Consider the following 24,793-nt stretch of genomic DNA (forward strand, 5'->3'; position numbering starts at 1 on the left):
TCCAGTGGTCTCCCTATAGCCCACCTCTATAACAAAAGATAAAAGCATAGAAGTCTGTAGAAAGATGGTAGTGGCTGGGAATGGAATATTTTGCATGAAGTTTGGCCCACCAAATTCAATCCACAAGACAGACATCAAGATAAAACCAGCAACATGGCTCCAGCTGGTGAGTGGAAAGGAGCTGCTCATCCTGACATTAATATATCTCTCTCTTTTCTTACACACCCACCGTAGGGCAATGTGACTCTCTCCCTCCAGGTTGCTCTCACCTTGGACATTGTGCTCGTGCTGACTAGTTGCTTTATTTTGAGGCAGATGAAATTTCAGACAGTAGAATAAATATCATCTCTGGTTTCTGAACAGCCAAAGCACCAACCACTTGTTAAATAATGATGGTTTTGTCCTGTTGGCTTTTTAGCAAGTGTTATGGTCCAAAAAAAGCCTCCAGCAGCTAGCTGCCCTCAGTCCCTCTGCCAAAAAGCAGTTGTTGTAGGTTAAGGGTTAACTGCTGAACTTTAAGCTGAAACTTCTCCCAGTGGGTCAAAAACATTTCCCAGGGAGCAGGCACCAGACACTGTCATAAGTTATTCCCTTTCCTGCATGACCTCTATTTCAGAGGTGGGACTTTGAGGGAGCTCTCTCTTGCTCTTGCTGCATGGCTGGGGACCTTGCTGCTGGCTGGGAGCTGTTTACCACGTGGCCAGGCCTGCTCCACTGCCAAGTCTGGTTTTGTATTTCTGTATCTATTCCCCTTCCCAATATCCCTTGCTTCCACAATGCCTTTTTTTTATTATTATTATTTTTTAACTTCCAGTTTTGTTCAAGTCTCTTTGTTTACCCATTTCACCTTCCCCTGCCTAGCTTTTCCCTAGGAGAGGAGAGGGAGGGCGAAGGGAGGTAAACCTACATTCTATCAAACCAGGACATCAATGTATCACATTAACAGCATTGGACCTCCAAAAAGATGCACCCATGCAAAATAAGCTTGTGCTAATTCTTGAGAACTGGGTTCAGCACTTATTAAAGTTAGGCATTGGAACAATCAGCATTTTGAGCAGGACACACTCAGATGTGGCCTAAGTGTGAATATCCCATGAGAGGTGGTACACCCTCTTCAGTTGATGACCAGTTATAAGACCAGAATTGCCCTTAGAGGTATATGTAGCCACTTGCAGAGCAGCATTTAGACAGGCACCACTTGAGGATGCGGCTCACTGAGACTCTTGATATATCTGAAAGACATGGATGCTGCCTCATTCTGTTCAAGACAGCATCTCTCAAGCTCACGTGGCACCCTCAGAGTAATTCCTGGGAAACACTGCTGTTCTGCAGCTAGTAACATCACTCTTACACAGAAATCTTCTCTAGAATGGGAAAGACAGAATGGTCTATATCCTTTTGTACCTAAAAAGAGGAAAAATTAAGCGTTCCATTTGTGTAAATTACTTGGTGACCAAGTTACAGAGGTAGCCTAACATCAGGAGGGCAAGACTATCTTTTTTCCTATGCCATGAAGATGTAAAGCACCCTTTTGTTCAAGAAAGACCCCAGAGTGAGTTTATGACTGCTGATCATGTGCAGAGGGGCTCAGGTTCATGTCATATGTGAATCTCTGTCTGAGGATGTCTTTGGACCACATTTAAAGGTTTTAGTCTAGAGAAGGCAAGTGCTGCTATTATGAAGCACAATTCTTGTTTGCTTGTTAGAAGTGTGTTGGCTGTGATGTTTCATTTGTCATTTCATGGTTGTCTTAAAGGCCCATTTCATGGCAATCATTACAAAATGAACTGGAGTCTGAGTCTGCTTCTAAGCCTTCAACTCCACTACTGAACAAATCAATAATCCTGTCTCAGGTCTCACTGGCTGTTCCTCCCACCAGAGGGGAGGATTATTTCAGCATTCATGCTTCAGTATTCAGTAAGAATGAACAAAATAAACATCAGCATCTTTAAGTCACAGAATCAATCTTTGTCTCATCCCTTCCAGGTTCACATTGCAGAGGCACCAGTAATATTCTTGGGAAGGTCCCATTTTTCCTTTGGTCTCCTCATGGGTAGCAAAAGGCAGAGGAAATGTTTGCAAGGCAAGTGCTTTCTGAAAGACCTGCCCCAAACTCACCACTTACAAGCCATTTGTATGGAAATGACACTACAATTACCATCCTAGAGCTACATCCAACTTCGGGCTTCTGCCAGCAGAAGATATGGGATACCAGATGGCAGAAATCCTACCCGAGCACCAAGAGGTTTAAACTGCTCTTTTTGCTTGGAATTTAAATGGTCCATATGCTGAAAGTATAATGCTCAGCTGCACCCTGGCTGTCTAGCCCAGTCTCCACTGCCTTGACTAAAGGGGATGAGCAATTAGCTCACGGCAGCTAAGGGCTGCTATCCTCCCTCACATCCAACTCCAGCCTGTGTTACAGTCGTACACATGCTAAAGTGTCTGATTGCGCATCCGGAGGAGGATGATGGTGCCTGCATTTATAGTCTGGCTGTCAAACTGGGGAGCGTTGTGACAGAGGCTTTAGAGGAAAGCAAAGAGTGAGAGTGGTCATGGTGTTTGTTCTCGTTTTCTCAGCTATCTGCTTCTGTGGCCAGCTAGTGAAACCCTGAGCTAAGGGATTAGTGGATTTCAAGAGAAGCACAAATGCTGCTCTCTGGGGGCTTTGAGACACCAGACCCTGGAAATTAGAGGCTGCAAATCCTCACCCAGACAGTTGCCTTACAGCAAGCTTCACAGTGCCTGTAGCTGAAGGTCCTCAGCTCTGGTTACAGGTTACTTGCCACGGGGCAGTTAGGACAGCCCCACTTTCATCATCTAGGTGATTTCATTTGATTGCTAGAAATGGCTTGCTTCTCTTCTGAGCAGATCCCCCACTCCAAGCACCCCTTCATAAGTCAAAAAAAAAGCCAAAATGTGCTGTCAGTCTGGCTGGCTGAGGCTGTGCCTGCTCCAAGGCAGTAATGCCCTTTTTTGTGTGAAAAGGTGACTGAGCACAGTGCTTCTAATGAAAAAGTGCCCAGTCTCATGCGGAAATGTTATTCCTTCTCCTGATTTATAGCCTCTTCTCTGATTCATCCAGCCTCTCCGTGCCTTTTGTGCTGGAGTTGAACTCCAGATGGATGGCTCAGAGGGCTTCGCTGAACTAACCCTGGAGAAAATTCCTTTCCTGGTCATCTCATTCTGAATTACTTGTCTACTTAAAATGTACTCTTGCTGTTCTGGCTCACTGCCTCTAGATTTTATTATATAACATTTGTCTAATTTAAATTGCATTTTCTATTAACTGGCCCAGTTGCCTGCTTCACCCTGGATCTGGTTATGTTCTTGTTTGTTACTCACTTTTTGTCTCTCCCATTTTGGCACTACCAACATATGTTGGTATCTCTCATCTGACATCCTTATCTGCATCATTTGCATACATTCAATGCATTACAGTATGGGGAGGTTGGTTTATTTTAAGTCTTCAAGGTCACTGTAAATAGAAGATGCCATTTGTTTTCTGCTTGTCCTCTTCATATGGAAGATCATGGTTTGATATTCAAACAGGAGACTCGTATCAGCAAAGAGGAGTACCTTGAAACAGATCTTTTAATCATGCATGTACTATTTTTTATGATTGCACTATGATTATTTAGTGTGCATGTTATCCTTGATACTTTTTTGCCCAGAGGGTCTCAGATAAACAAAGCAATACCTGCTATAGTATTCTCTCTACCATCTGTGTTATTGATTCTTCTAAAACCAGGTTTTGCATATATTATGTATCTATGTATAAAAAAGTGACACGTTGTTTCTAGTGGGAATAGACAACAAGCATTTCCCAGTGCAAACAACCCTTCCCACCTGATTCAGCCCTGGATCAGACCTAGATAACTTCTAGGGTCTGCAATCCTGTAATAGAAGCCCAGAGCTCCTTGGAGGGAGACAACGCTTGAAGTACTGCTGTTACAGTGACCATTAAATCAAACTGCTGAAAGGTTTCAGGCTTGTGAAGAGAGTCCTCAAAGTGTTCCATAATGAACATTTTGGGCTAGGTCCTTCAAAGATTACAAATCCCTCAGGTCCTCATGTGGGGCAACCAAAGGCAGCTCAAGCCTGACTGGAGATCTAAGCAGCCTCATGCTGCATAGATATCACCATATGAAACCCTTGTCACCAGCCCACTGCAGGAGCACTCTGGGATATATGATACTCTAGTGGGTGTATTTGATACCCAGTGGGGGCATATTGCTAGAAGGAACAAATCCTCTCTTCCCGAATAAGGAGGATCCAGTGGCTCTTTGATGCCAGAAAGTCCCTTAGATACTGATATGTGGCTACAGATCAGAGTTGTCTATATGCTGCTTTTAAGCTCTGCCTGAGAGCCTCTGCCATGTATGCAGCTGGCTCTTCTGGAATTGGCTGGGTGCCCCTCACCTATGCCCCCTCTTGTTTCAGAGGTAAGACATGGTTCACAGTTTCAGTCCAGGCTCACAAACTCTGCAGTTCCCTCCAAGGCAGTTCGTTGCAATCATAAAGCTTTGAACTGCAGGTGGCTCAACCCCTCCTGGTATGAACCTAGTGCCAGTGTTTGACTGGGCTCCAGGGCAAGTTATTTATTTCACAAAAAACAGTTATTTTCCCAGAAGTTCATAGGCAATCCTTAGCAGCAGATGGGAATCCATTTTCACAGATAGGGTATCTTGCACCTCACCAAGCAGACTCCATTTTCACAGGAAAATATAGGGGTTGCCAGGGAAAAGAGGTATTACACAGTGGGGTAGCTGAAAAGCTTTCTCACATATAGTGTGCACTGAGGTGATGTCTCCATAACGTGTGGTACTGTACATCTCTGACTAATTATGTCACTGAAGTGAAGAAGTGTCGTTCTCACCAGGTGCATGGGCTCATTTGGTGGTGGGCAGGTGGGAAATACATAAGAAAGCTTGCAAATAATCTAGATTTCATGAGTTCTGAACTAAGAAGAGCTAGAGAGGTGGTTAGAAAGTATTATGGATTAGGGGATAAGTCACCAGACTAGGAGACCGGAGTGTGTTTCATCAGGGATTTATTGTATTTACTCATTCTCAGACTACACTGGTGAAATAAAAATGTTGATGGTTGATAAAGAAATTAAACTGATCCAACATCTATTAATGTTTTACATTCCTCAGGTGGCACTAGTCAGAAAATAACCCTTGAGTAATACATGTTGCACATATCAACAGTAAATTTCAGTATTTGTCATCACATGTGCTTTAATACTGAAGTTATCCATGCACAGAAAAACACAAGGAGAAAGCAATATTTACAGACAGCAAAAAGAATAGAGATACCATGCTTACTACAAAACCAACCCCTCAGAAAAACATTTCTTGTTATTAGTAAAAGAGAATGATTAGAAATAAAATAAGCATTAGAAAGAGAAAATCAGAAAATATAAAGTCTTGTAAGTGAAATGCTAAGTGTAAAACTTAATGAAGAAAAAGATAAAACAAAACCCCCAAAAATTTTCAGGAGACCTCTGCTAAGAGCATACCAATGATAATGGCAGCAGAATCAGCAGTAACAAATGCAACCACCTTTATGCATCAAAAGAGTCACTGAAACCAGCAGATGATCAAGAAGCATAAGAAGTATTCAGGAAAGATGAAATTAATCATTGGTCTTCCTATTCAGAGTCTTACACCCAAACTGATGCTGACAAGCTTGAGGAGCTATCTAAAACAGATGTAAGAATGGGACATATTGCCAGACAAATCACAAGAACAAGACAGAGGTCACTGAAGGGTATTCAGATATGAAATTATTCAACAGCCAATTGTGGTATCTAACCTATAATTTCCCCTCCCCTGCCCAAAATAACGTACAGTGGCAAACGTGTCACCAGTCTTTAGAAATGACTTGTAGGCACCAGTGGGAACTATAGATCAGTGAATCTCCATTGAAGACCTGTCAAACTTGTAGAAACAATTGTAAATGGAGTGCTTAGACACAAAAATACCTACATGTTGCTGGGGGGGAAGTGTACACATTTGGTAGTCTTACCTTTAAAACTTAGCAGAGAGACTTGGATGAGAGACTAGCAACTACCTGAATAAATGAGATCCAACTGATAAGTGACTTGCAATTCATACTGCTTTGGACAAGGTCTCTCACAACAACGCTTTAAGGAAGGGAGGCTCTTGTGAAGCCCACAGAGGAAGAGTCATGTCAGGGAGGGGAGTTAGCAGGCAGCAGAGTTCTTGTTCTTGCTCTTGCTCTGTGTATTTGTCATGGAAGGTAGTTTGGGAGGTTGTGGGGAAAATACGTGGAGACTCACTTGTGGATTTTCAAGTGATTTATTGCTCAAACATGGAGATCCCCTCCCGAACTAAATTCCCCACCTGAGTTCTTTTAGGATTGAAGTTGTAGAATAACATTTCAGAGAATAGCAGATAAAGCAGAGTCTGTGATTTCTTTAGAGTTCTTTTGAGTCTTTACAGTTACTCAGTCTTTAGGTGAGGAGTTCTTTCTTTGGTTTACTCACGATTCAGCGGCTCAGATTAGCAGGGTTCGAAGTTTGGGCAGTGTCCCTTTGTTCGTCAGGATCGGGCCCAAGCGGGTTTCAGGCCTCTGCGAGCCCCTCGTCGGGCAGGGCCGATCAGGAGCGAGAGGTCACCGGAGCAGGAGCGAGGCAGGCAGGCAGGCAGCGAGCGAGCAGGTAGGAGCGGGTACCAGCAAGCTCAAGCCAGCAAGCAAGCAAGCCCCGATCCAGGCAGGCACACCACTTTTATAATGTTCAAAAGAGGTGTAACCCTCCAGCCCAAGCTATTTTACGTTATTCTTACAGATTGGCACAGATTATAATTAACCTATATCATTGGACAGTCCTTACCAAAACAACCTGTAGGAGCACCCAAAGCTCGGCCCATCAGCAGGTGCTCAGTGTGCATGAGAACCAAGGCCAAAAGTTGGAAAACAAGGCCCATGTTTACCTTTTATCTCCTCTAGGGAGGAAACTTCTCATGGGACTGGAAGATTGTTTTGGTTTTACAATGCTTCTGGCTTAAAATGTGAGACACTGCAACTTTTACAACAGGGAGGCCTGCTAAGGGCTTCTGCTACCCTCCATGACAGTATGTGTGTGCTTTCCAGCAAAGTTGATGAATCATGAAGTGACAAATTCTACAGACAAGATAAAACTACTCACGATAATAAAATAAGGGACAACTTTTGAGGCAGAATATCAAAGGAGTCTACAAATTTAGGAGTGATTTGGTGCAGGTAAATGAGGAACAATGATTCTTTTTTTTCCTGTTAGTTCATGCCATGAGGTACCCAATGAAAGCTGAAGCAGCAAGACAAATTAAAAAACCACCTTCTAAATTGTTGTCTTCAGTGCCACTGAACATTGCAGATGTCTGTCCTAGATTAAAGCCATGAGCTGCCCAGGGCAAAGGGACAGAAAAGGGATTTGACCACTTCCCAAAGGAAGTTTAAATGGAAAATGCTATCTACAAGTATACACAAAAGGTATTCAGGTAAAACCATTCACAAATTAGGCTCAGTTCCCCACCTGGACCTTCCAGGCCAAAAACTTTCCAGAGCCTTCCAAAGACCTCTGCCCCACCAGCCTCAGCAGGCACAGGAGCAGGCTGAACTGCCCACCCACGAGACACAGGCCTGCCAGGCCTCCATGCCCCCTGCCCAGGCCCCAGCTGGCCCAGTGGCTTAGCTAGAGATCAGCTTTCAGCCAGGGCCAGCAGAAGGCCTTTCTCCTCCACAAACCAAAGGGTAACGGCACACATGTCAGGAGCAGAGACATGCTCAAGGCCAGCTCGGATGAGGCCTTGTGTGACCTGTTCTAGTGGGAGGTGTCCCTGCCTATGCTGGGGGGTTCGAACTGGATGATCTTTGAGGTCCCTTCCAACCTAACCCATTCTATGACTCTGTATAACCAGGAGAGAGAGCCAGAATTGGCTGTGCATTCCCTTAAATAGAGAGATACAGGAACACAGAACAGAATAACAGATTACAGTGTCCTGGGCCTCCCCCTGGGACTATCTAGTCTCTGGAGGACTTTCTTTGCAGTTATACCAATTAACTCTTAATTTCCCTTAACCTACAACAGCCAATACCAGATTCAAAAAGAGATTAGGCAGATCAGGGCTGTCAGTGGCTAAGACACAATGGCCTGGATGAATTTCAGATCGGACACACTATGACAGTTTCAATACCCTGTGGAAAGAAGTCACATTGTTGATGATACAAAATGGTACTCCTAGTATTAAAGTATTCTTGTATTTAAAATGTGTGCTTAGATGGTGAAGTGAGCTGTCAGAGTTTTGTTCTTGGCACAGTTGGTCATAAAAATAAGTAACTATATGGCTATCAGAAATCAAAACACTTTGCAAAGGAGGATTTCTTTCAGCAGGCTCATAGAAGAAAACCAGGGGAAAAGATGCTGATGATGTAGTGTTGGAACATCTCATGCTACTACTTATTTTAAAGCTACTTTTTTTTTCTACAACATAATATTAGCTTTAAAACCTCAATCAAATCAGAATGTTTCAGTTTCCACTATAACAAAACCTGTCAATCAGCCTGGTTTTCAATTCTCCTTTGATGAGAATTTCAGACGTGGGAGATTTCATTGCAATTCAGGATAAAGTCAACTTCTGAAATCTGAAAGGCCTTTAAAACCCAGGATTCCTTTAAAACTTGGTCAAAGTCATTGTGTTTTCTTTCTCTTTCAGTTTGCTTAGCTGAAAAGTGATACTAATGTGGTGAATCTATCTTTGCAAAGCTCTTTCAGACTGAGCACCAAAGGATCACACAATTCTGTGTCTCATGCTAACATTGTGCAGTTTCAAGCACCATCCCATTCCCACTGCTTTCAGATGTACCTCTCTTTCCCCTGGTCTTTTGCTCATGAAGTTCAAGACCACAGTGTATGGCATATTTCTTCTGTGAGAACTGAACACAATGTGTTTTGGCCCTTTTTTTTGTTTGTTTGGTTGGTTGATTGTTTTTTAGTTTAGTTGTTTTGTTGTTGGTGATGATGCTATCCAGTGTTTTTTATTTGCCTTTTCATTTGTGCAAACTTGGATTTGGTATGAGGGGACAAGCAACCTGATCTAGGTGAACTTAGATGGATGTTCAGACTGAATGTTAGGAAGAAGTTCTTCACCATAAGGGTGGTGAAACACTGGAACAGGTTGCCCAGGGAGGCAGTAAAAGCCCCATCCCTGGAGGTCTTTAAGGTCAGACTGAATGGGACTCTGAGCAACCTGATCTAGTGTGAGGTGTCCTTGCCCGCGGCAGGGGAGTTGGAACTAGATGATTCTTGATGTCCCTCCCAGCCCTAACAAATCTATGATTCTATGATTCTATAGTGTTCTCTGATAGGGGGTTGGACTAAATGATCTCCTGATCTCCAGAGGCCCCATCCAACCCTTATTGTTCTGTGGTTCCGTGTTACTTTCCTCAGGGCTCTCAGATTTTCTCTTGGCTGAGATCTATTTATGGTTAGAGGCTTATTGATTGGAGCAAGCAAACTCCTGACAGCCTAAGCAGAGCTGAATCAGCTTTGGTGGGATGATAGGAGGAAGCTCACAGTACTGCTATTTGTGCTATAAATACAGTAATAAATGGAAGGCCTCATTCACTAAACTATGCACATTATGTCCTCAAACTGGGGACTCAAGCATGCTTTGTGCTGTACATTAGCCATCTGCAGCAGAGGGAATGTTCCCAGGATGGAGGCATCAGGATTGCTATGAGATAGCGTGAGGCAGGAAGAGTTTTCTTGGTCCTGGAATGCCAATAAGCACTTCAAACATCTTTCTTGGCTTCTGGAGTCTCCTCATCCAGCACCCTGGAGCGTGATTCCTTTTTATACAAAGAAAGCCTGTGCTATTTTTCATACCAGTCACATGCTGTTCTAAATGGCTTAAAAGTTTCAAGGACTCCAAATGCTGAAAAACAGCTGTATGCTGATGTGAGCAGCATGTGTAAGGATGATTTAAATCTAGTTTTTATCCTGTTTAACTCCCAGTGGCTTTTATGTTTTCCATAAATGGCTGAGAGAAGTTCTTGGCTGGAAAGAGCCATAAAAACATGTTGTAAGTTCTTTGTAGTCTCACCATGAGCAATTCATCATTTTTTGTTTGTTTGTTTTCAGCATTCTGTTTGTTTTCTGGAGTTTTGTTTGATTTCTGTGACTTTGACATGCCTTCGATTTCTGATGAGTCTCTTGTTCCTGACTGTGCTCTAATCCACACTGATAAACTGTCCTTTATGCTTTGGTTTCAAAGTAGTGACCCACATCAAGAACAAAACTGCCACTGCATGGGGCAGACAAGAACAAGGACCACTTATGTCCTACAGAAATGTGAATCTTGCCAAAAATACCTCCTGTAGGATAATGGTTCTCAGCAGGCCAGAGGCCACAAGAGGCAAGCAGGACTCCTTAGCAAGCTTTTAACAGATTGAAAGTTGAAGTTTTGGGGTTTGACTGTGCCCTCTTGCTAACTCGAGAAAGTGTTTTGTGGCACCTAGCCCATCAGAAGTGCTGATAGATGATTCCAGGTCCTCCCGAACAGATCATAGTTCTGGTATTCACATCACATCTCCAGGGTCAGATTTAGTGATAATTTGACTCAAACTAATATCTACATAAGGGGATTTTGCAAATTTGTAATTTCCAAAGGGCACATCTGCTAATATTCTATTATAATTTCTGTACTCCATTTCTTTCATTAAGGAGCTAATTTTGTTCCCAAGAGAATCATTAGCTTTTACCCACTTTGATTAATTTAATTCATATTACCAATAGCTACCTAAGGCTTTATGAACTGGATGGGAACTTTGAGCTTTTGCTTTAATGCAGTCTCTCACCATGAGAAATCTTGTCACCTCTAATTGCATTTAGAGGAATTTAAATTCACTTCCTTTGACATTTTTTTTCCAGATCTATACTGAGTAAAGTGCATGTGACACTCTTCACAGTGTTCTCATTCTGCCCTCATAAAAACATTAAGCATGGATGGTTCTTTGTCCAGGATTATCCTAAAATCATTCTCAGGAGGCTTGATCCCAAGAGGTATGGGATTTTCTCAGCTTCCACCAAACTACAGAGCAGCACTATAGATTTTCTCTTCCTTGTATCTGCTGCAACAGAGCTTAGCCCTAGGCTTTTATCCTCCACAAGTTTCCACAGAGTTATTACCTCCAACTTTACGTTTACCTTGGGACGTTATTGCACGGGAGAGAGAAAGTGGCCAAGGGAATTACCTTTCACCCATCCTAAAGTCCAACAGCAAAGAAAGTGTGCTTGGTGTGTGACATTTGCAACAACATTCAAACTTTTACAGAAGTAGTAGCAGATGCTGTTAGTGAATGGGGAGGTGGTGGAGTCGCCGTCCCTGGGGCTGTTCAAGGCAAGGTTGGACGTGGCACTTGGTGCCATGGTCTAGCCTTGAGCTCTGTGGTAAAGGGTTGGACTTGATGATCTGTGAGGTCTCTTCCAACCCTGATGATACTGTGATACTGTAAACAGGGCTTCTTGGACATCACTGGTGGGTACCAATCTCTCTGTAGCCCGTGTCAAGCAAAAGCCAGTATGCTTTCTCTTTCTCCTCTGTCACATTTAAGCTCCAGGCACTGGCTATGACCATAAATATGTCCACTATCAGCAATTTCTTCTCAGATCTTGATATTTGATAGCAAAGTGCAAGTGAATGTTCCTTCTTTCCTCATTGTTTGGATTCGCAAAGGCAGCAGTGTGGTTCAGTTTTAATTTCTGTTGACTGTCAGTGGGGATTTGTTCTGGCTGGATGAAAAATAACCCTCCTCAGGCCTAAAATGCCACACGGCATGTTCCTAATTGCCTTGTTATTTTTGGATGCGTAGCTTCAGCCACGGGGATTGTAGCTGATCCTTCAGTTCTGTGATACTATCATTAAAACTGGTGGGTCGTGATCACAGGTAGAACTATGTGATACAGGAAACAGGCTTTCCAAGCCCCCTGCAGTGGAAACTATAAATGGCAGAAGCACAGTAAATGTTTTGCATGGGCAAAGTGCCATTCTCCAAATGGCACATCCTTGGAGACCACATGGTTGCTATTTAGATACCTTGAACAGTTACCAAACCCCTCAGGAACTGTGGGCACTATAAATAGTAGGTGCTGGGACTGACGTGGCCGCACTAGAGCTGAGCAATAGTACTGAAAAGCCTCTGGGATAAAGAGAGTTGTAAAAAAGTAGGTCTGGATGCAGAGTTTGGCCCATACCCTTGAAGCTAGGTAGTTACAGCCACTGCTATGTGAATTCCCTCGCTGCATGCATATTTTGCAGGGCACGAGCAGGATGCAGACTGCAAAGCCTTACCTGGGCACATGCTGGTTGTTAGCTGGAGACAGCACTGAATAACAATGCAGAGAGGACCTTGCTCTGAAACAGCTGGCCACCTTGTACAGGCAACACAAAGGCAGTCAACTCCACATCTCACCAGCCCATAAATCTTTGTTGACCATCTCTGTATATGTCTCCATAAGAACATTTGATCTAATAGCCTTTTTAAAAATTTCCCTTCATTTTCCAGTATAGAACCCCCCAGTGAATCATTAATGGAACAAGATAAAGATCTCTAGCTAAGGAATTATTATAAAGTTCCCAAGTTCTAGTAGCAAACCTCTCCAGGGTATATATTAAACCAAAAAGGTCCCACACAATCATTTAAATCTACAAAATTCAATTCATTTCTGGCTCCCTCCAGGCACTTGTTTTATAGTGATATAATAAAGAGGAGTTGTGGCTGTTAAATGATAAAGTCTCCAAAGGGGACGTGGGAACTCTGCGCACTAGTCCCAAACATTTGCTGGGAAGCTTTCTTCCTCCATCATGTCTGCATCCCTTTTGAAAAGGAAACCTTTCAAAGTCTAGCCAAATGAATAGGTGATTCTGTGTTTAAAGTAAGGCAAAGTCCATGAAATTTCCATACATAAATGTACCGCTCGAGGATATAGGTTACAAAAAGATGAAGTCCTTAATCGTTCCTGAAATTATCTATATGTCTTCACCAAATCACTCACACTGAAGATGGAGCAGATGCATGTCTGCTCTACTTCCTTGCTTGTGCAGGAATGTTGCCTGTGATGCTTTTTCTGCTACTTCCTCCATTCCAGTCCTAAATTACCTGTGAAATTACCATCGGTACAATTTTGTCATGTGATAATGCACACAGATTCCCTGGCAGACAGTATCTGATGGTGGTTGGGTTTTTTTCCCACTGTCTTGAAAATAGAGAGGTAGGGGTAATAAAACACTATCTTTCCTGATTGCATCTAAAACATAACTGCAGGTATATCACTATCATCCACTAAACAGCACTCAAGAGACACCAGCAGGGATTTTTATGGTTGGAAAATATGTTTACATGAGGTGTTGTGTTAGAAAAATTAGCCATTTACCTGACATTAAACATAACTTCCCACCTAACACAGACAGGACTAGGTCAAGGTTGATACTATCACACCTAGTTAGAGTTCACCTGAGAAACCCCAGGGTTCACAGGATTTGCAGTATCCTCCTTTGCCCATCCTGAGAGATTATTTGTGTTCATTTTTAACTGTAGCACAGCTGCTACATTTTGCAGCACCCTGTATTTTCCTTGGGCAAAGGTGAGGTACAACACACAAAAATTAACCTTTCTGAGGTAGATCCACAGAGACCAGCAGAGTGCCAGCTTTATTCCCAAGGTAGCCAATTCTGTTTGTTCTCCAGTGCCCACACCTTAATGCATTAAGTGGTTTTTTTTTTTTAGTTGCCACTGGAACTGAATGTTTTTTCCACCAAAGGCAGGCTTTGGGAGAAGTTTAGATAAATCAATATGTGAGGCTTGTCTAACATTACATGTTTGTTAATGTTTTATTGATTATCCTATTGGTTGTAAATTATGTAACTTAATAAAGCTAGAGACATTTTCTAATAAAGGCAAAGAATTTATTCCATTAACTAGGAACACACTGCAAAGAAACTTAATTATATAGCACATTATAAGACCATAGGCCAAAAACTAACAAATCCAGTTCATCATGGAAGTGGCTGTGATACTGCAGGCGCCGGGCTGTGTGCTCATGCAATTTAGGCAGTGTGGACTGAGTCTAAAAGAGAGTGACAAATGAAGCTGTGATGTGGCCACAAAAAGGGATTAAGAACAATGAAGTGGCCCAAAAGGACAAACAGAGGTGTTCTGAAGGTGGGGCACCCTCTGAGCACCCTGCACATGGTTGAGATGGCATGTGTACATCACAGCCTTCTGGCACGCGTTTGTGTTGTCAACTGAACCTCTTTTTAGTGTTAGTTTCCCCCAAAACTGCTCCCCACATCTCCTAGCAGATGAACCTGTTTTCTTTTAGAGAAAGCACTCATCATCCAGGGGAAAAAAGAAATCCTAAAAATGCTTTCAAAAGGAAGTGAAATGGTGATTTCCAAGTGACTAAAGATTGCCTCTCTACAATGCAATTGCATTTCCATGGCTGTAGAGGACTGATACTGCAGATTTCCTTGGCACATGTGGGATTGACAAGCAGCTGGTTGCAGAAGAGTGCCTAATACTTGATGTGACTATAGTTGCTAAGCATGGGAGCTGTTTTCAGAGCAGAAAAAAGCATTCAGTGTTAGAGAATGGCAGAGTACCTTCTCCAGCTGCCTCATTGACCTACTGCTTTCTATTCAGCTGGGATCAGAAGCTCAAAAAGCCTATCTTCTGAGTGGTGTCTGGATATGGACCTTCCCATCTGCACACACACACCAGCACCAGGAATTAAACATAGTGTCAAAGAGGCCACTTGGACAATTCTTTGGGTGCCTGAAGCACCATCAGTCCACATGGGCCACAGAAAACACCAGGATTTCTAATTAACATGTGCCAGGGGCTGGAGAAGCAGGTCTGCTGCCAGCATAGGGCTTCTCTTTAGGATGGGCAGACCTTGTTTTGGCTCCTGGATTGTCAGCATAACCATTAATGTAACATGTAAAATGTCCATCGGGTGACATTGGTCCTCTGTCAGGAAACACCAGGTGTCAGGAGAAAACACTTGGAATCTCTTTCCTGGGTCAGTGAATGTGGGCATCTAAACCAGACATACTCAGGCTCACTCAGTGCATTGTGAAAATGTGGAGTCTTTCAGCTCCTATCATTAGGAGCTTTTCAGTAATTAATTTTGTTAAGAAACTCAGAAATTGGAGTCAGATTCTGCTCATGGCTAGCCAGGAAAAAGCCAGGCCACTCTAGTAAAAAGACTGACCATACAGCATGTTTTGATAGAAGCATGCCTCTCAGAGCCCTCCTGTGTGCTGGTGGTAGTAGGTTTTAATTCTACAACGGAGTAGTTGGTGAAATGATGGACTGCTGATGCTCTGCAGGCCACAAAATGAGCTCCAAAGCATACGACCCATGGCACGACAAACTATTCTGACTTGACTGTTACCCACAGGTAATGAAGCTAATGAGCTAACGAGGAGCTGTCAACCCAGTGTTGGTCTCCAGTGGGAGATGCCAGCCCAAACTTGTTCCTGTTGCAGTGAACGAGGACTTGCTCAGCACTTAGCACAAGAACAGCCTCAAAATCTTCATTTTTCTGCTTTGAAGGTAAATGTTGTGATGTGTATAAAATAATGCTGGAAAGGAACTATTTTAAATGGTTTTAAGGTCATGTTTGCAAGCTGAATTACTAGAGTAAGAAAGGGAGTCTCTCAGCTGATAACTTGTATTGGTCATATTGCCATTACTCTGAATTGCACTATCTGTGCTGCCTATTTAATGCTGACCCCAGCCTGCATCCCATTCTTCCAGGTTTGCTCTGGAGACTTTCCACCTGTGGAGAGTTTCTGACTCAACGCAAGCTGAAGAGGAGAAGAAGAGAAACCAGAAAAGCTGCCACATGAGGATGAGCACTTGGCTCACACAGCTCAGGTGAGCTGCACTCAGTCATTACATTTTTCCATCTCTCTTCTGCTTTACAACGTGGTCAGGTTCGTATCTAATTTCAGTCTGATGGTGCAAATGCTTGGTATCCATTTAATATTTATTGCCATGAATAAGCCCTCTAAAATGAAAGAATTAGTGTTTGCATGATCAAAGCAACTGTAAACTCTGTGTTCTCTGAGGTGGCAAGCGTGTTTTATGTTTGCTCCCTAAGCCACTTTGAACACTGTGGCTACTGCAAAAAAATTATGCATAATGATGAGCTTTTCCATAGGAATACTTAGCAAATCTTCACTGATGAGGAGGAAAAAAAAAAAGCCTGATTCAAGCTTAATTTTGTTTTCCCTTTAAAAGATTGTTAAATAAGCATGAATATGGTACAAGTTTTCACTGCAAGCATAAGCATCAGACTCATTCACAAAATGCTCCCTATTACTGCATGTAATCAAGAAACAAAAGCAAATGGTCTCTGTCAATTTAACGTACATGATTTCTTTTAAAGAGCTACTGCTGTGGGAAATAGGAAGCTTCATGTAAACATGAGGAGGAATTTTTTCACTATGAGGATGAGAGAACACTGGAACAGGCAACCCAGGGGGGTTGTGGAGTCTCTGTCTCTGGAGATATTCAAGACCCACCTGGTCATGTTCCTGTGTGATCTGGTATAGGTGGTCCTGCTCTGGCAGGGAGGTTGGACTGGATGATCTTTTGAGGTCCCTTCCAGTCCCTGACATTCTGTGATAGGCAGCATTAATTCTGTGCATGCTCCTCTTAACTTGCATTATTTTTTCAGTCAAGATCCTGCTTTCTTAGTTAAATGCACCTTTTTCATTTTTAATTAATGCTTACAGCCCAATGTCAAATCATTCTCTCTACACATTAAGTATCTACAGATACTTAATTTTATCACTTGTTGATTTACATTATGGTGGGACCCAACACTGTCAATCATTATAACAGATACTCTACAGGCTTCTGACAAAGATGATGGCCCAGACTAAGTGATCAAAAACAACAATTGAGCAAAAGCAATAAGCAGCAGCTCCCAGGCAGGGGGGGTTATGTAGGAAGGAAGGCAAGGCCAAGATGTTGTTGTGGAGTTTGGAAGAAAGCACTAACCCATTTTCCAAACATACCTTCAGCTCTTTGTAAAAATATAAATCACTAAGAAGTAGTAAAGGATGGAAACTGGAGAAGGTAGTGGAGGATATAGCAGGTTTATTGGGAAATGAATTTTATTAACTTTTGGAAATTACTTTTGATGTTTCCTCCAATTCTTTTGTTGCTGGAGAAGTTGTATCACTGCCTTTCCTGATTTTATTGACTCAAAGGAAAAACATGTCTGATGTAGCAACTGGGCACTGAGTGACAGCTGGGCACACAGAGGCCCCACTGCAAAGTGTGCACTGCAGGTGTACTGAGATCTATTCCTTTCTGGTGCTCACAGGGTGTGCCAGTGGTGACACTTCTTTCACACCTTGAAATAAAGTAGTTCTCATCTTCTGCCATGATGAAGCCAGAGAAGTTTTTATTGCCACCCTTGCAGCATTTGGGAATGGCATAAAGTGGGAGAAGATGGGAGGAGAGAAAAGATGTTTTTGAAGGTCATAGCTCAGGTTCTGGGAACCTCTTTAAACTTACCCCAATTTTGTCTACTTAGCATTTCATCAAAATGCAGCCATGTTTTAAACAAATCTCTGAAGCCTGCCTGTGCAGTGAAGCCCATTACATTTTGTGCTGCATGACTTTGATCTTGCAGAACAGTCTCTTTATATTAAGTAATAAGGCATCATTTGGTTTGAATTGTATCCGTTCTTTATCACATATACATTCAGGTAACTGCTTCCACATGCTCTTCAGTAAAAGAAAAACCTGACTGCACTTCAGGCGTGTTTATATTTATGGGTAGATTGAGTGTGCCAAGTGTTGACACTTTTTTTTTCCACTTTTCCTCCAAAGTGACCAATCCTGGAAGACCACTTTGCAGGGGAGAGGAGTAATTCAGTAATTCATGTTTCAAAATCTTCCAAGATTGCTCCCAACTGAGATGCTTTTCAAAAGCCTTAATTTACCATAGACAAAGCTTTACCACTTGCTATGCCATCATGTTTATGTCAGGACAGGCCTTCCATGCCTTCAGCTTCATGCTGCTATTTAATGTCACAAAAGCTTTAACCTTTCTGCGCTGCGAGCTGTAAATAAGCCAAGTCTGTGAGCATTACTTAGGAGTGGAACAAAGCTGTACTTTCTCTTTCCTAGGAATTTGGGGTGAGTAACTCCACTTGCCCCCTTTACTGCTGGCAGAAAGAAATAGTTTTCCGACTAAGGCATAAAGCATGAAACCTGAGCGAATAGCACTGTGAAGATATTAATGCTAAAACACAATGACTTCTTTTTCCTTTTCCCTTCATGAAAGCCATTGTGAAGAAGGAGTAGAAACAAAGTACAGACTGTGCTGGAAGATGTAGAACAGATCCATGTTCTGTGTGCTATATAAAGATTAATCTTCGCACACCGACAGTTGTTGTCAGCAGGGTTGACTTTTTCCCCCCTCTTTTGCTAATGTTAATGGAAATACACTAGCACAATTTACTGGTGACATTTACAGCTGTTAAGATGGAGCAAAATGGAAAGAAGCTGTGAAAAGACAAACCCAGGAGATTTGACACCTGCTTAGGTGACAAGCATGAACTGACGGGAGAATCCCTTATTCTATGGACACTGCAAACTTTGCCAAATTTGGTTCTTTAGGAACTGCATTAAATGTAGGAGCCCATTTGCAGCCTCCTATCTACCAGTATTCCCAGGTCCCTTCCTGGCTGCTCTCCAGCCACTTTGTCCCCAGCTTGTAGCAACCCCTGGGGTTGTTGTGGCCAAAGTGCAGAACCCTGCACTTGGCCTTGTTAAATGTCATCCCATTGGCTTCTGCCCACCCATCCAGCCTGTCAAGGTCCCTCTGCAGGGCTCTCCTACCCTCCAACAGATCAACACCTGCTCCTAGCTTGGTGTCATCTGCAAACTTAGTGATGATGCACTCAATCCCTTCGTCCAGGTCATCAGTAAAGATATTGAACAGGATTAGGCCCAGAACTGATCCTTGGGGAACACCAGTAGTGACTGGCTGCCACTGAGGGTGGACTGCTTTTAGGTGTCTTCTCCAGGCTGGAGAAGCCTCTCCCCACAGGCCTAGTGGCCCAGCTCTTACTGCCTTGGGAGCAGTTTTGGGAGCTCAGAACTGGACAAAGGTATCTAGGTGTGGTCAAAGGAGTATGGAGTTGAATAGGAGGATCTGCTTGATCTCCTTTCTGTGCTTCTGTTCACAGAACCCCAGATGCTCCTGGCTTTCCAGACCTCTTGTGCTCAGTTTGTAACTATAAAGTTACTTCAGCAGTAATGTGCACAGCACACTCTCAGTTCGCAGATCTGGTGCAGTCCTGTCAGCTCTGCTGCCCACCTGAACACCAGCAGCCACATCCCAGAAGAGACATGCTGAGTGGTGCTAATGAAGGGGTTAACTTCTCCTAGCTTGTACATAACCCTACACTTCCAGCTCAGTAGATGGAAGGAATGTGATTAAATCGATGTTGATACCAAGTCTGAGAACAGATGTGAGAGTGAATTGGCAGAGCTGGAATATAGATGGGATGAAAATAGCAAAAAGGAGTGGGTGGAAACTGTCATACATTTGTGTTACAGGTGCTTAGTCTAGTCCCCAGCATTTGCAGAGCCTCCTGTATTTTTCTTTTGACTAATTCTTAATTAATGCAGTTTCTCTTGTCAGCAGAACCTTTTTCCCTTAGTGCTGATTTCCAGCAATTCAAACCTTCTAGTCTCTGCTGAGGAACAACTGGGTTGTCCTGGTTTTTCTGGAAGAGAATCCTAGCCCAACTATGGGCTGCAGACCATTAGCAGCCTAGAGTCATCCAGAACAGCTGACCAGAACTGCCTACAGGTGTATTCCAAGCCAGAAATGTCACATTCCTTGTAAAGGGAGAAGTTTGCTGAGGATTGAGGGCCTCTCAATTCAGTTCCTGCTCTTGTTCAGGCAGCTCCTGGCCACGCTCCTCTTCCTGCTCCCAAGGACTGCTTTCTTGTTTAGTTTGCTGCTGAATCTTTGCTGGACTGAGTATAACTTCATATTCTTTTATTTCATTAAATCCATTTTCTTTTCAACCCATGGGTCTTCTTTTCCTAATTCTCCTTCTCTGCTGGGGAGGGGCCATGGAGTGATAGAGCAACTGCTATAGTTTAACCCCAGAGATGTGCAAAAAATTTCCTTTTGGCTCCAAGTAGGCCATAAAGTGTAAATATTGCCAGTTTTCCTGCCTCTCACACAAGACAACACTTGAACTCATTCAGTCCCATCTATAGATGGGGAAATTGAGGCACACAATCCAAATGTTTATAAAAACAATTAAACAAAACAAAACAAATATAAAAAACCCAACCAAACAAAAAAAACACACACACACTCACCCCCAAAAAACACAAAAAAACCCCAACCCATCAAAAAAAACCAAAAAAACACAACCAAACCCCCCCAAAATGCCACAACCAACCAGTACAGGCTGTTCTTACTCCATTCACAGAAGTACCTGAAGGACTCTTGTAGAAAGCAAAGCCCATGTTTTCAATGGGCTTACTCAAGCCTTCCTCCCTCTAGGACCTATCTCTCACTGCAGGCTGCCCATTTGGATTTTAATAGATGAACTTGTAACAGCCACAGGGATGCAGCAAGCTTTCTCCACCAAAGGGTGGGGAGACTCATATGGCTTGGATATAAGATGCAGCCTTCAAAGGACCCACCACTCCTTGCAGCAACCCATGTCGGTCTTGCCACCACCCATTCCCTTGGTGGATTTTTCATGATTTACATCACTGCTGCAGAGAGCTAACAGCACTCTTCTCACAGCTTTACACAGAAGTAGTATCAGCTGTAGTCAGCAAAACCCAGAGCACTGCAAACACAGGTCTTGGCAGCAAAGTGAGGTGAGAGCAGACTGAAAATTTGGTAGCTCTTTAATCTCCCCAGCAGTTTGTTCCACAAATGGCTAAGAATTAGTTTCACTGGTATTTACCTTAAGAGGAGGCAGGGGGGAGAATCACTTCCAATTTACCTTTAACTGTGTAGCTGTAACATAGTGTAGAGTGTTGTCTTCACATACAGAGAGGAAGAAAATCAATTACAGCTACCAAGGGCAGAAGTATTGGTCAAGAAGGTCGCTAAATACTTGCAGTTGCTCAATGGACTTGGAACCAGATCTCTCTGTGCATGGTTGCCCAGCTCTGTGCTGAAAGGGGGAAGAAAGGGAATGTGTGTGCTGGGGAAATGTTCTTTATGCTCTCAAAAATTATCTTATGAAGGGCAGAAGAAAGAAATGAGGCAGGCATTCGGCATGCCCACTGAGCCGTGTTCTGTTTGTGTCATGCACAGGCACATACTAAAGACTACTCTGCTCCATGGTGTTGAGTACAAGCCTCTTTGTAATTCCAGCTCAGGAGGAATGAGTGGAAAACTGTTCAGCTTTTACAGGACATATTAGTGTTGCAGTGCTGTCAAGGTTGCTGTCTGCCAGGGTTATCTGCTGTGTGAGTGCTAGCCTCACAAATCAGGCCTAGCTAAGGGCTATAATTCATACACTCAGCATTTTGTGGGCTATGTCCTTTAGCTTTCCTTCATTGCCATTTTATTGGATATTCTTTAGCCCTGACTATTGCAATTTCTCTTTGGGGTAATTTCCCCATGTGGTGCAGTGTTTGGATGTGTGTTCCTTAATCACAGGCACCCAGACTCACTCTGTGTAATTTCATGTATAATGCTTGTGGTTCCCTTTGCTCTCTATGTTAGGGAGATGTATGATACAGATTAACGAAGGTGACGATAGGCTTGGGTCCTTATGGGTAAGAATCAGGAGTAAGGCCAGCAAGAGTGATACCATGGTGGGAATCTGCTGTAGACACCCAACCAGGATGAAGAGGTAGATGAAATTTTTTATAAGCAGTTGAGAGAGGTCTCACAGTCATTCCCCCTTGTTCTCATTGGAGACTTCAACTTCCTGGGTATCTGCTGGAAATACACTACAGCAGGGAGAGAACAGTCCTGGAGGTTCCTGAAGCATGTGGAGGATAACCTCCTGACACAAGTGGTGAGAGAGCCAACCAGGAAAGCTGCCTTCCTATGACTATGACTGTCAGGTATTAAGTCTTTCTGGCCATTCAGGGAAATTTCATGTACCCTAGGCCAGTTATTACCTATGCACATTCACTTTCTATGCTGCAGCGAGTGCAGAGGAGGGCAACAAAGCTGGTGAAGGGCCTAGAGAATAAATCTTTGAGGAGTGACTGAAGGAACTGGGGCTGCTTAGTTTGAAAAAGAGGAGGCTGAGGGAAGACCTCGTCACCATCTACAGCGTCCTGAAAGGATGTTGTGGAGAGATTGGTGCTGCTCTCTTCTCACAGGTAATTAGTGATAGAAGAAGAGGGAATGGCTTCAAGCTATGACTGAGTAGGTTTAGACTAGATATTAGGAAAAAAAAAAAAGACATTGCAATGGGCTGCCCAGGGAGGTGGCTGGAGTCACCAACCCTGCATGTGTTTAAAAGGTGTTTGGATATGGTGCTTGGGGATGCAGTTTACAGTGAACCTTGTAGAGTAGGGATATTGGTTGGATTTGGTGATCCTGAGGGTCTTTTCCAACCTGAATGTTTCTGTGATTCTGTATTACTACCATCTAAAATGTACGGGTCACCCATGTCAGTGCACCACGTTTTGGAGTGGGTAACCTGAAACACCCATATGTTTTCCCTAATGACTTGTCTGTCAGCAGGCAGCAGGTGCTAGCATGTACTCTGGACACCAAGTGAAATTGGGAGGAAAATTTAAATTCTCTTCATTCCTTAGAAATGCATAAAATTATCCATTGCTTAATCAATTATACACAGGCACACACACAAGCCCTCTCCCACAGAAGAGGCTGGATCAGGTATCTCCATTATTTGCTGTAATTATGTAATCGATACGGAGTATTTCTGGGTTTATTTGCCATATGTGGCACACAAAGATAGTAGGCTACCTCTGAATTTTTATTTTGAGTATGTTACAGGCATTTACATGTAAAACTTGATTATGAAAAAGCAAATGTGGCATTCATTTACCATTCTCTAAGTGAATGTTGGGAGCTCCTTGGACTCCATCAATGGAGATATCTACCCTGCTCGTAGAGATACCACTGAGTGACACACAGTGCTTTCTTCCCACCAGTGCTTCAAAATTAGTCAAAGGATTATAGAAAGATCCTCCTTCTCACAGAGCAGAATTCCAAACTGTATTAAAAATCCTAATGTTTAACTCTTGGTGGATTTAATTCTTTTATTTTATTTTTAGGATTATGTTCTTCAGTGCTTGCAAATTCTCATTTTGGCTCAAATTCTTATGTCGGAACATAAAACACTCACAGTCATTCCAGACTCCTCTGGCTTCACCTTCTGCACCAGCAGCCCAAAAAAGGAGGTTCCTTGATTCCAGACTCCAGAGTCTCTCTTGCTTTCTTTGATCCCAGACAATGAGTTTTCTTTTGTTCTTACTGTGTGCCTGAGTTCAGCTTTTCTCATATACGTGTTCTATACATACTACATGCTGTCAACACTGAAAGCAGGTGTTCATGTTTCACCTTGCAGCTGACTCAGTACATCCCAGAGACACAGCAGTTGACTTCTTCCAAGCCAGGGCTGTGCCACTCATGTAACTTAACATAGGTGTCACGTACAATTAGCTTCATGTTTCATTAATTACAAAACAAGTCATCTTTATATGTCCTTAATGTCACTGGCTGCTTCATTCTCATTTTTGTTGTTGTAAGAGCAACAAATTGGAACTTCTCATTGGAACTAAGCAACCAGCAATAGAACAAGGGGACACAGTCTCAAGTTGTGCCGGGGGAGGTACAGGCTGGATGTTAGGAGGAAGTTCTTCACAGACAGAGTGATTTGCATTGGAATGGAGTGCCCGGGGAGGTGGTGGAGTCACCGTCCCTTGAGGTCTTCAAGAAAAGACTGGATGAGGCTCTCGGTGCCATGGTCTAGTTGATTGGCTAGGGCTGGGTGCTAGGTTGGACTGGATGATCTTGGAGTTCTCTTCCAACCTGGTTGATTCTATGATTCTAACTGCTTATGGATTGACCTGTTCAGTGATGCCCCTAGGCCATCTTTACTTCTGTCCTTTCTTCTCTTGCAGAGATAGAAAGTTCCTTTCACTCCAGAAAGACTTCCAAAATATTTTCTCTCTTCTTGTGTTTAAGCTTATCTGTCACTCTGAAATTTAAAAGTGATTGTTGATTTGATCCACCCAGGACAAGACCATGAAGTAACCTTCAGCTTACTTGATCATCACATGACAAGTTACATCCCATTTGAAGTAAAGGAACTCAATCCAGGCTCAGAGCAGAGACAGGCCCACAGGCTCCTCTTTCCGTACTGCAGCACCTGTTGTGTTTGCTTTGAAAGATGAGCCCTATTAGTTCAGGGAAGAATTAATTACCCAGCTGAGCACTGCCATAGCCTCTTTGTCATCTGGTCTTCATATCACAGGAGTGTTCTTGCTTGGAACAAAAGGATTGCATGGCAGAGCAAAATAAAATTTCATAACAGCATTACAACACCACTGTGTAGCTGTAATGATATTTCTTAGCCTCCTAATTCCCAGAAGTGACTGTAGTGTGTAACAGTGCTTTCTGAAGGCTTGTCCAGTGCAAGCAGACCACTGACAGGTTGCCTATACTTTCAGACTGTTCTCAAGAGTCCATAAGTTGTCATTTATTTCCTCTCCATACCACTCA

At 43.0% G+C, this 24,793-nt stretch overlaps 1 protein-coding gene across 5 annotated transcripts in view; it reads left to right on the plus strand.

Moving 5' to 3' along the window:
- Positions 1 to 15,554: 15,554 nt before the first annotated feature.
- The window catches only part of RNF182 (ring finger protein 182), an 80,076-nt gene continuing 70,837 nt past the window's right edge, over positions 15,555 to 24,793 (plus strand). For 2 of the 5 annotated variants that reach the window (XR_010306212.1, XR_010306213.1), the window contains exons 1-2: positions 15,555 to 15,624; positions 15,809 to 15,948. The gene's annotated coding sequence lies outside the window, so the exon portion shown is untranslated. Of the gene's footprint in view, positions 15,625 to 15,808; positions 15,949 to 18,219; positions 18,420 to 19,283; positions 19,778 to 24,793 lie in introns of those variants that run through there. The other 3 variants (XR_010306215.1, XR_010306214.1, XM_064161014.1) reach the window with 3 other exon arrangements.

This window comes from Pogoniulus pusillus, chromosome 21, assembly GCF_015220805.1.
Source record: "Pogoniulus pusillus isolate bPogPus1 chromosome 21, bPogPus1.pri, whole genome shotgun sequence".
NCBI classification, from domain to species: Eukaryota; Metazoa; Chordata; class Aves; order Piciformes; family Lybiidae; genus Pogoniulus; species Pogoniulus pusillus.